Below are 12825 nucleotides of genomic sequence, written 5' to 3'. Positions count from 1 at the left end.
TGTAAATAGCATAGGAATAAATATTGCTCAATTCAACAAAGAGGAATGTTCGAGTAAACCACATAGAACCCTATGTCACAGCTTTAGGTTCTATTGTACAACAAGATATTAAATCCTTCTAGAGGTTGTTCTTGGAGTTGTGCTGAGAAGCAATCAGTGTTCCAAAATGTGATTTAGAAAATGGTGAGAAAGTGAAAGGAGGAGTTGTTGAAACCTTGTCATTTATGGCATGTTATTGACGCACGCTCCTCTTCAACTAAAAGGTTTGAGGTGAGCCTAAGGAGAATATGGAGGGTTGTGCAAGGTGAGACCCAGGTAGAACAATGAACTTGGCAGGTGGCGGAAAGGGTCCGAGGATAATGGGTTTCCCCTGTGTTGCAGCTGGTAACAATTAAATGAGGTATGGGGTGTATTTATTGTGCTGCATGGTTGCAAGAGGAATCCTTGGTAAGGTAGTTTGCTTTAAGTTCTTCAAGAGGGAGAAGCTGGTTGAGGTAGATTGTGGTTAGAGTTGTTTAGTTGGGGATTACAAGTGTTAGGTGAGTGAGAGGATGCAGATATGGTATGTGTATGTGGTGAAGTAAGTATCTTGTGAATAAGGGAGTTTAGGTTATAAAAGATGCCATCAAACGATATTTGCTTTATTAGGATTCATGGGCCTGATATTTTTATGGGAGTTGAAACTAAAATGTGTAAAGTTGATGTTTATGACTAGTATAATTAAGGCAGAACTCATGCAGATGACCCAGAAGTAGGTGGGGTAGAACATTTTCATCATTTCTATTCATGAGTGAGGGTCCTGCATGATGAGAAAAAGGTCTGTTTTGATAAGCATAATGTTGCTCTCATGAGGGCAAATGTAGCAGTCTATGATGAGGATTTCCAAGGTGTAGACAAAGGATTTTTATTTATGAATTTATTTTTATCTCTTGTACCAAAAGAGGAGGGCAATAAATAAATATCAAACCGGACAGGCTTCATTTTGAGAGTAAGCTAGCAGAGGGCACAGCCTTAGACACCTTTGAATAGTGAAGTTGAGGCCATGTGAAATATCATCTATATAAGACAGATTAAGTGGACTTGATGGGCTGAATTTTGATAGATTGCATTGAGTTAGGCTAGGATGACAAGGTCTATAATCAGGAATAAGCCAAGTGGGCATTCTGAGGTTGTGGTGATTTTGAAATCCTAAACTTAGTACGTTAAATAGTTTGGCATCACAGTGGAGGGTTCTAAATCTAATTTCTTATTTCTGTGCATTTTAAGATTGCCTGTTCACCTTATTGGCCATAAAGGAGCATGACCTCCAGTGGTTCTGAAAATGATCAGAGAAAGTCTCATTCTGCTCTATGGCTGTAAAAGTGGTATTTGGCAGATTACAAAAAGAAGTATTCAAATCAGAGACATGGTAAGCAGAAGTGATTGTGGTTAAATACCTCACCACATCTGTGATCAACAAATATGGAAGATAAATTAGCTACAAAGGCTTAACAAGGTGTACCTGAATTAGGTCAGTGTTGAAACTAATTTTGTGCATTTAGTCGTCAGGTTGTGTTGAAATGATTATAGCTGTTGTGTGCTAAATGTTTCTCTGATTCCAGGATGGACAGCTCTGCAGATTGTTTTTGTGTGCTTGTATTTAGAGAAGATATGTTACTGAAGACAAATCGTGGTCCGATTGCAGTAGTAGCATTTGTCCTGATGTGGTTAATGTTAAGCAGGAGGGAACCTGGTCCCGCAGATATTTTCTTCATTGGTGCATTTGTTCATTTTCTTGTAGTAGTGTAAACATTGTGATGTAAGATCCCAATAAATGTATGTATGCAGAGTGGCTTTACAACGGTCCTTACAAAAGACATGATACGTGGGATTCTGTAATCCTGGAATGTTCCTGAGTCTCAAATTTCTTTATAATCTGTGACTTGTGATGTACCCAGTTGCCCAATATAAAGAAAAAACGTCAGAACTTATGACGGTTGAGTTCTGAGATCTCAATGCTAGATGCAAGAGCCAGCATCCGAGCTGAAATGCATATCAGGTCACAGAGCATAATTGAAGCAGCTGTTTAGGAACAAAAATCAAAAATTGCTTTTCTAGCCTACAATGACAAGCAAAGAGAGCAAGTTCATTTTTTTCCTCCTTAGATAGTTAGAGAAAAGCTAGAATCTTTCGGCTTGTTTCTACACATTCCACCTACTGCAGCTTTCTTTTGTTTTAAACAGACTTATTGTACTGGTTCTAATATCAGTTTGCAACAAATATCAAACAATTTTTAGGAGTGTTTAATTTTGCCCTAGAGGTTTTATTTTTATTCTTCAAGTTTGCAGATATGCTCTCTCTTTCATTGAAAAGAGCTATGCACCAAGGATTTAAGTGTTTTTTTGGAAAGGTGATGGTGAAACTATGTCTTATATTTGATAAAGTACCCTATTTAGCTTCATTACTCTATATGGTTATGGAATTCATCGGTAACTTTGCAATATCCTTTTAATGTACGGTTGGGTGCTATATCCCTTATATAATTAGTGACTGGTGACACAACCTGCCGCTGATTAGGAAGAAAAGATGTCAGAATTCAACTATAATGAGTTATTATAGTTGAGTTCTGTTGTCACAATGCCTGCTGCTAGAGCTAGCAGCTAAGGTGAAATGCTGGTCAGGTCATGGAGCAGCTTTTTAAATCAATGAAAATGAAACACTGCTTTTCTTTCTTCTGCTCCATTTTTATAGCTTACAGTTACTAGCATGAAGAACATGTGTATGTTTTTTCGTTCCATAGATATTATGGAAAAGTTAAAACCTTTTACGGGAGACATCGTTTAATTCGCATGCGATACATCGCACGCCGTTACGATGCAGTTGTTACAACGAATGCGTTGTTACATCGCAAGTCATTGCAACGACTTGCTGTAGGGGGCACAAGGGGGTGGATTTATAATCCAACACCTTCCCTGCTGTTGCACTTACTGGAGTAGGAACAGTAAATTATACTATTCCTAAGTCCAGCAGCCCCCCACAGCAAATCGTCATAAGGAATTGCGATGTAAACGTATGCGTTGTTATGACATGCACTGTATCAAATGGGTTTTAATGACACACCATCTCTTTTGCAGCTTTTTAACCAAACAGATTTTTGATGTGTTTATTTTTGTACTAGAGGTTCTAAATTTACTCTTCATATTTGCGAAAATGCTCTCTCTTTCCTATGGAAGAGCTAAGCACCAAGGCTTTTATGGTTTGTGGGAGAGGTAATGGTGTGATCATCTATTAAATGGGCAAAAGTAGCCCCTAGCATACATGATAAGATATCGATTCAATGTAAAAGTGGAGGCAGCACCAGGGATGAAGTCACAAACCGGTCACTTTATTTAAAAAAATAAAAGTTCTTTATTTTTGTTCATAAAAGCAACTCGACAACAGCCAATGCATTTCGTTCCTGTGAAAGGAACTTCCTTAGGGCTGCAACATAAAACAATGTATAAAAGACCACATATATACACATATATATACATATATATTTACAATTAAAGAAGCAACATAAAAAAGTACATCCATATATACTTAATCCTATTGACATAGAACAAGACATGGCACTAAAACATGACATATATACATCCTACCTATGCTCATAAAGGCAACCCCATGTAGACAAGGGCAAGGTTTGGCACAGAGATAGACCCCCCGCTCATCACATGGTTAACACTATCACAAAACGCTCTCAGCGTCCAACAGTGCATAACATCACATATGAATTGATCACAAGAACTAACGAAAAAGGAGAAAGGGAAGACATTTTGGGTAAATATATATATACAACAAGCAAAAGTCCAAAGAGCCTGGGGGAAAAACAGGACTCCTTAAACCAACAAACAGAGAAAATATATAATACAACAGTGACAGTATGTAATACAAAATACAAAACCCTCACCAAGAAACGCAGTGTATGAATATATTCATAGAGTGGACCCAGAATACCGGCCTTGGACGTTGAAGTCCCAAATCCCTTTTTATTTTTCCTTATTTCTTCTTTTTTCAAAAACCCATATCATGAAAATTCTCGATAAATAAAACAGGGAAAAAAGATTTAAGGATAGTAAACAAGTCCACGTGTCCACACAGGGAGAAATATAAAGAACAACACTTTAATCCAGGTACCCAAAACATTATTGGATAGAGACATGTTCAAAGAGCGTGATATACAAATAATCAGTATTGCTTGGCCTAATGTGCTCACACCCTATTCATCTATCAGCACTAAGACAGACAGATCATTGCTACCCAAAAGGGAGCCCATATCCTCACCTTTTCTTAAACACTGTACAGAGGCGTGGTTGAACAAGGAGAGTATATCGGCCTTGGTCAAACCATCGTACCGGTGGGAAACAATCAGTCCACCATAATGTGGCAAAGAATGTGTAGCTTGGCAATATAAGGAAACAAGAGACAAATAATTGCATATAAATATATAAACAATAAATGTAAGTCAAATTGACTATATACCAATCAAATCCTATATCTACTAGGAAAAGACATGTATACAAGTAATACCTAAGAGTCCATAGTCCAGCAAAAGATAGTACAACTTCTACCTGGCCCTTAGATGTCAATTGCGATGTTTAAGGCACGACATCGCTTCTCCTAGACAGATAGTTGTGCTACAGCAGGCCTCACCACCTAATGGTAATATATGTCAGATCTAGTAACCCAAGTTGTATAAGCTCATTATCTCACGAAACATGAAAAAACATATAGATATAGACCAACCACTGTGGGTTGTTAATCTAAACAAGTTTGTGACATGTTACCTCCCTATTATGGTAGAGGGTAAACCAAACATTCAAGGCAACAAAAATCCCTTTAGATGAAGGCTATCACGTGGTTAGCAGGCAGTGTTATGTAGCATATTTTACCCACATACTCACGTAAGAACTCAGTACTGTGGGTCCTGATGTCAAAGACCACAGAAGATCATATTCAATCTCAGAGTCATGCAATCTATGAATAAAGTAACCCAATGGTATATTATGTATACATATTGACCAATGAGTGCTTAATATGCCACTCATAAATTACATGCTTCCCATCCATAACATAAAAACTATACTCTGAACTCCCTGTTTGCTTGGTAGAACTAGAAGGTCAAGCACGGCGCAAATCCAAATATCAAAATAGGATAGTACCCACAATATTACCAAGCATATAGGGGAATGCACTGTGCATCAGATAAATGTTGCAATTCTAAGACATTCTTAAAAGCGGTTATGTATTAGGCCCTGAACACAGAGTAAATTCTATCGGAGAATAGCAAATAGGAATGCAGTAGTGCTAAATAGAAGTACAGGTAGGCGTTCCCCTGGCCGGTGCATATTTAACAACATGTCAACCCCACATAAAGTATACACATCCCAGGATACCCGGGCAAGAAAAAGTACATGACTCCATTCCAGTAGTCTCGAAAGGGCTTAAAAATAAACTAAAGCAAAAGCCCGCAGGGAAATAATTACACGGACGATGCCCCCACATTGTTGTAAGCGGTTATGTATGTGGCCCTGGATATAGAGTGTATTCCATTGGTGGAAATAGGGACGTGGGGACGTGGTCTGGCCACGCAGGAAGATGGCCGCCTGCTAGGAGAGCTCCGCCGAGGGACGGACCCCTGACGAGCGTCCTTACCCTACCTGCTCGTATGGGTCCTTTTTTGGGTGATGGCAGCCTTCGGAGACCCATGGAGATTGCCGCGGTGCTTTTCCTCTCTGGCTGGTGGCTTCCGTTCCTGAGTTAGCCGGATGACGGTGAGCCGGCCGATCCTGTGACGCGCACTGCGGTGTTCGCGCGCATCCGACGCCGCGCCTCTCCTCAGCGAGGGTGGTGTCCTTGACACTACAGGACCACGCCTCTTCACGTTGTAGGCCGCGCCCCCACAGACGGTGGGGGCACGCTTCACCGTGGCTACAGGCTGCTTTCTTCAATGCTTGTGCCTGCATTTTAGAGTAAGCAGCACCCTCCTCAGGATTTTATTAACTGGTTTTTCTCGCAGCTGCCAGAGACTTTATTGACAAAAGCATCCTGAAGAAAAGGAAATATCCTTTGTACGATTGACAAACTTTTCTCTCTAGTCACATGTGAGCAAGTGCCCAGGTGAAATAGCACTGCTTGCAAGACTACAGTTGCATATCTTCTTGTTTTTTAAGCATTGCTCCTACATGCAGCAGTAAGCTATGAATACTCTTTGAAACGTCAGCATTAACACTGCAGGCAGATTTATTTGCAGGAGTACTGCTCCATCTTCCACTTCGAATCTCACCACTTGGCTTTGGCACTTTCATCCAGTCGCTTTAGGAGACATATATGACATTTGGGTCAGAGTTACTTGCTCTATCAGTCTTCTCACTTCTTTTCAATATGTCATCCTATTTCTCTACTGCGACGCCTTGCCAGTTCCACTTCTAAAGGAGGAAACAGAGGGGGGGTAACTGAAAAAGGGCTGAATCTTCATTTACAATCACCGCTATATGTCATTAGTTCATGTGAATTGTTTTTCTCTGACATAGCCCTAGCTGAATGCCCTGCTGCTCTATTACCTCACTGTACTCACATGCTTTTCTTCAACAGGAGGGGGGACTTTTTGGTGTGCAAAGCATTTTGCTCTCCCTTTGAACCTGTTTCAATCTGTACTGCTTGTTATTTTGTGGTAACCTCATAGTGCTTCCTCAATTTGTTGCATTTTTCGTTTTGTTACACATGATGGTTGCTGCTTTCTTGCATATACTTTATTGCATTTAATTATTTGCTGTTCTCTTGGTCTCATTTTTGCTTCACACTCCAATACCTTATCAATCCGTTTTTGTAGACCATCTCTACAACGGTGTGCTACGATGTCCAATAACAGAAATGGGGGTCGCGGTCCCAAACCGCCACTTTTTACTGAAGTGGTGAAACAAAATTCTAATGCTCTGGTGAAAGGAACTGGCTCTGCATCGCCCCCCACATCGTCAGCTGCATCATCTCAGAGCGACAAGTCTTTGTCAGATACTATGCAACGTATTCTGCTGGAGCTTTCTGGTCTCAATCGCAGACTGGAAGGGCTGGATATCACAATGACATCCTTGGCTACTGAGACTTAGTCTATTCGTGCTGAGCTTACTACCTTCCATACACGGATTGATGCTATTGACTCTAAGATATCAGATATGGAAACCCAACTGGATACTGTCCACGGCTCAGAACAGGATCTCTTATTTTTGCATAGTAAAATTATTGATTTGGAGGATCGCAGCCGTAGAGACAATATTCGATTTTTTGGTTTTCCGGAAAGTGTTGAAAAGCAAGACATGAAGCTTTTTCTATGTGAGACTCTTCATATGCTGACTGGTATTTCCTTTACTCCTCCTCTTGACATACAACGTGCTCATAGACTAGGGCCTCCACGTTCTGATGCTTCTGCTCGACCTAGACCAATTATTGCTTGCTTTCTTAGACATGAGCAAACTCGACAGATCTTGTCAATGACTCGTTCACGTGGCTCCTTCCAATTCCAAGGTCATACTGTTCATATGGCGGCGGACTTCTCCAAAGAGACAAATGAAAGACGGAAGGCGTTCCTCTCTCTACGGCCTCAGTTGCGCAGACTGGACATCAAGTATGGCCTATTTGAACCCGCACGTTTTCGCATAACCAGGAATAGCGACTCCAAAGACTTCTACGATCCTGCTCTTCTTCAGCAATTTTTGGATACCATCACGACTGATGATATGGACACTCAATCTTCCTCCTGTGTTCAGACTTCTCAGTCCAAGGCGTCGTCTGAAGGTCCTACAACATCTCCTTTGAGACCCTCTAATGACCCTCGGCAACGTGGCAGGGATATTACCCGTCTGCCTCGCTCTCAGGATGATAAGGCCTCGGCTTTGCGTTCAGTTTCCTCCCTAACTAACATGCCACAAAGGAACAAGTCTAGGTCGCCTCTTAAACAGCCTTCAGATGCTGAATGATTTTTCTACTTTGTTGCATTTTTGCTATTTTATGGATTAGGATAATTCCTATTCTCTGATGTTTTACCTGTTTCCTTAATTACCTGTGGATCTCTAGTATTATACAATATGCACATTGTGGCACTGTTTTATTTTGTGCTATATCTCTTATTGTTATCCTGTGAGTTTTCAACAAAATTTTGCTGTATTTACTCATTCTAGGTTTCGCTCATTATATGTTTCACATGCATTACTTCTTACATGCGGGGCTCGCTTCCTGTTCATGCCCTTCTCCATGTTGTGGTTACTGTGTTTAGATTCACACTGTTCATTTGCCTCGTCAGTTACTTGGGTTTTGACATAATGTAATTTTATTATGTTGTTCTACTCATTTATACTTATGCTGTCTCTATTCATGCTCTCATGTTTCCTTATGAATGCTTTTCTTCTTTTGTTTACTAATTCTCTCTCTCTTTCTCTATCTTACACTCTTGGCTTTGTTCCCTCCCATACATTATTTCCCATGTTTCCTTATTATATCTTATTTGTTTCCTTTACTGTATGCTATGGGGATTCCCTCATTTACTTCACTTCCTTTATTCTTCTTTTCTTTCCTTATTAAGCTATTATTTATTGTACAGTAACTCTACCATGCATTTCATCATTTTCTTTATTCATTCACTGGGTTTCATGATGGTATTTAATGTTTTACATGATCTTTGCTAATGTTACCCTGCTCGATTGTGTCTCGTATATTCCATATTACCCTTTGCTCTTTCTATCCCCATTCTTTTTTCCTCGGAGGGGGTCCGGTTACCCCTTGGCGCTGCTTTCAGTGCGCCCAGACCCGTAGATAACAGTCCAGGTTCTCTTCTCTTTCCTATCTTATTGATTTTCTTTTGTTTCCACCTGCTTTGTATCTCTTAGATACTCGCTTTGCTTTTCTAAACTACTTTTGTATTTTCTTTTCCTTCTCTCTTCCTTTCTTTTTCTTTTCTTCTTTTCCATATTATTAGTTTTCCTCTTCTTCGACTCACTTTGTCTCTTGCCTCCCAGTGCAACTTTTTTCTTTTCTATCTTCTGTCCAATTGCTTCCTTCCCTTTCTTTTTACCTTCTACGTTCTTTTATCATGTGCTCTCTTAATTTACTGTCAGTGATTTCCTGGTATGTTCATGGCCTCACTCATTATATCAAGCGTAAAAAAAGTACTTAACATACCTACTTTCTAAACATGTAGACGTTGCCTTATTGCAGGAAACGCACCTGGATGATATTGAATCTAGTAAGCTCAGCAGAGATTGGGTCGGTAAAGTGATTCATAGTAGTGTCTCCAAGCATGATCCCACCAACCCTAACCCTGTTCGTAAGTGCGGGGTAGCCATACTTCTTCGAAAATCACTTCCCTTCACAATTCTCAAAACATGGTCTGACCCGGAAGGTCGTTATGTGTTTGTCAAATTGAAGCTTGGGAACTCTTTCATTTGCCTTGGTTCTATTTATGCCCCTTTAGGCTCCAAAAAACAGTTTTTTCTCCGTCTGAACTGCCTTTTCACGGAAATCAATGCCTCCCAGTTTCTCATTGGAGGAGACTGGAATCTGGCTCTAGATCCTGTTCTGGACAGAACCGGTTGCTTTGACACCGTTAATGCTCCAGACAGAGCCATTTTCCGGGGCATCCTTGCTGATACTGGTCTAGTTGACCACTGGAGGCTGAGTCATCCTCAGGACACAGAATATAAGTTTTTCTCCTCTACGCATGGTACATTTTCACGTCTCACTTATTTTCTTCTTTCACAGCAGTCAGTCCAATTGGTTACACAGTCCCAGATATTGGAGGCAGCCATATCCGACCATTCACCTGTTCTCTTATCTCTTGATTTAGGTCTATCTAAACCAGGACGTAAACCATGGCGCTTAAATATAGCTAGGTATAGAGCTCCAGCAGGCAAACTCCTTTTGCAATCACATCTCCAAGATTATCTTATTCGCAATGATACCTCAGTCTCTTCTAAGAGAATGGTTTGGGCAGCGGCCAAGGCAACAATTAGGGGTCAACTCATGCGGGACGCTGCTTTTCGCAATAAAGAAAATGCAGTTAAACAGACTGCTTTGGAGGATGACATTCGCCAACTTTCTCAATCATATATCTCAAATCCAACCCTTCAGACTCGTCAATTACTGGAGAAAGCGCGAATGTCTCTTAATAGTCTCTTTACCTCTAAAGCCGAATACGCTTTGCAAAAGATGAAAGGGCGTCATTATGAACAGGGGGAAAAGGCTGGTCGGTTATTAGCCGCGCAATTGAGACAAAGGGAGCCCGCTATGGCCATCCCAGCTATTAAATCAAGTGGTGGTGACGTACTTACTCGACCACAGGAAATTGTTGAGGAATTCGCTTCATTCTACAGATCTCTTTACTCTCCAAGCACTCATACAGACACACTTGCGATGTCCAACTTTTTAGATGCAGTCCATCTCCCAAAACTCTCTGATGAGGGCAGAGCCCTACTGGATGGTGTTATTACTAAGGATAAAATCTCTTCAGCAATAGCTGCATTGCCGTATCATAAAGCACCGGGAGATGATGGTTTCCCTCCTGAATTTTTTAAATGGACCGGTCAGAGTATGGTCGACACTTTACATGCTGCATTTGGGGAGGCAATGGAGGAGTCTTCTCTTGGTCCTCTTTCCAACAAAGCCATTATAGCTGTCCTACCGAAACCTGGCAAGGATCCTTTGTTATGCAGTAGTTATAGGCCCATATCTCTTTTAAATTCTGATGTCAAGATACTTGCTAGCATTCTTGCATCACGTCTTCGTAAAGTTTTACCCTCTTTAATTCATAATTTGCAGGTAGGTTTTGTCCCAGGTAGATCATCTCGTAACCATTTACGCACTTTATCTCTTACTTTATGGTGAGCTAAACATCTGACTGATGATGCGTTACTTCTTTCTTTAGATGCTGAAAAAGCGTTTGATCGCATTGAGTGGGAATACCTTTTTTCTATCATGCAAAGGTTTGGGTTAGGTGACTAGTTTATAGATAAAGTGCGGCTGCTTTATGATTGCCCATCGGCTTAGGTCAATTGTGGCGGTTTCCTATCTACCCCTTTTCCAATTAGACCAGGTACCCGTCGAGGTTGTCCACTCTCCCCTCTTCTTTTTCTTCTCGCAATGGAGCCTTTAGCTGCTGCAATACGACAATCTACTATTGTGGTAGGTGTCCCCCTTCCAATTGGTCACTCTAAAATCTATTTATATGCAGCCGACATTCTCCTCACACTCACTGATCTTCCCCGTTCTCTTCCTGCTCTCCTCCGCATCATTAATGATTTCTCTTCCTTTTCTGGTTACAAGATGAATTGGGATAAGAGTGAAGCATTACCCATGACCATTGGTACAACAAAAGATGTGATTTCTGAGTTCCCTTTCCATTGGCAATCATCCCGGCTTAAGTATTTAGGAATCTTAATTAATATAGGGCTGGATAATATAGTCACGGACAATCTGACTCCTTTAATCGCGCAAATGCAAAGAGACTTCGATAAATGGAAGTCTTTGGGCCTATCCTAATGGGGACGGGTCCAGACGGTCAAGATGGTTACTCTTCCTCGGATTTCTTTATATTTTGGGTATGCTTCCTTTTCACATTCCCTTAACCACTCTGAGATCCATTGACTCCAAAATTAAACTTTTTGTCTGGGGCTCGGCTAAACCGCGTCTTACCTTTGCAAAATTAAAATCTCATCAGTTACAAGGAGGTTTGGGTCTCCCTTCTATCGAACATTACTCACTTGCTCTTCATTTTCGCAACTTGTCTTTTTTTTACCTAAATCTAAAGACATACCTCAATGGGTCCCCCTTGAACGTCACTTATTAGCTACTGGTTTTGGTTTGCCCCTTCTATATGGTAAAGGGGCCAGTTCTTCCGATTCTAAAAATCCTATATTATCTGCAATGTTTAAATCCTGGCAGAGAAGTCATCGTATACTTAAATCTAATTCACGTATCCATATCAAAGCTCCTTTATGGCTTAATTCTGCCGTTCGTGTTGGGGGTCGCACTCTGTCCTGGCCTGTATGGCAGGATACTGGTATCCAGACTATAGATCAGTTGTTTCATAACAACACTTTTAAATCTTTTTCTCAGCTATGTGAGGAATTTCATCTACCATCCACACAATCCTGCAAATACACTCAGCTTCAGCAAGCTCTTACAAAACACCTAGGCCCTCCGCCTGACTTGATATCTGTATCTCCTCTTTTGTCCTACCTACAGTTATGGGGGAATCTTAAAGGTATAACTTCTGGTCTTTATAAAACTTTTTTGCATCCTCTATTTTCACAGCCTCTCTCGCACGTTCTCCAGTTGAAATGCCAATCTCGCCTATCGGTTGTCTATTCCAATACTCAATGGGATCAAATATTGGAAGGCTTACATAAGGGTGTTCGTGAGGCCCGTCTTAAATTTTCCGTTTTTAAAATCTCCAGTCAAATTGCATCATGCTAAATTATTATCACATACTTTGTGTTGGAGGTGTTCAGCTTCTGGTTGTGATATTACGCATATTGTTTGTGCATGTCCTCGTACGACACCTTTTTGGCTTTTTGTACGGAAGATGTTGGTCAACACCATGTCACTCCCTCTACCCCTTACTTGTGTGAATATTATTTTGCATGAATTTAGTAGCCTTCCGAAGCTTTCCAGACCACAAACTCGTCTTCTCCATACGGCTCTGGCCACGGCAAAAATTTGTATACTGCGACACTGGAGGTCTCCTCTGCCTTCTTCGCAGGAAGAGTGGTTGGTGGCGATGATGCAAACAGCTCTACATGAACGTACAATTTATAATTT

General features: G+C 40.8%; 1 long non-coding RNA gene across 1 annotated transcript in view; it reads left to right on the top strand.

Moving 5' to 3' along the window:
- LOC144753356 (uncharacterized) overlaps positions 1-12825 on the top strand; it is a 248922-nt gene that overhangs the window by 76165 nt on the left and 159932 nt on the right. The window lies entirely within an intron of this gene.

Source organism: Lissotriton helveticus, chromosome 5_1 (assembly GCF_964261635.1).
Source record: "Lissotriton helveticus chromosome 5_1, aLisHel1.1, whole genome shotgun sequence".
NCBI lineage: Eukaryota > Metazoa > Chordata > Amphibia > Caudata > Salamandridae > Lissotriton > Lissotriton helveticus.
This window is presented reverse-complemented; position numbering and strand designations above follow the sequence as displayed.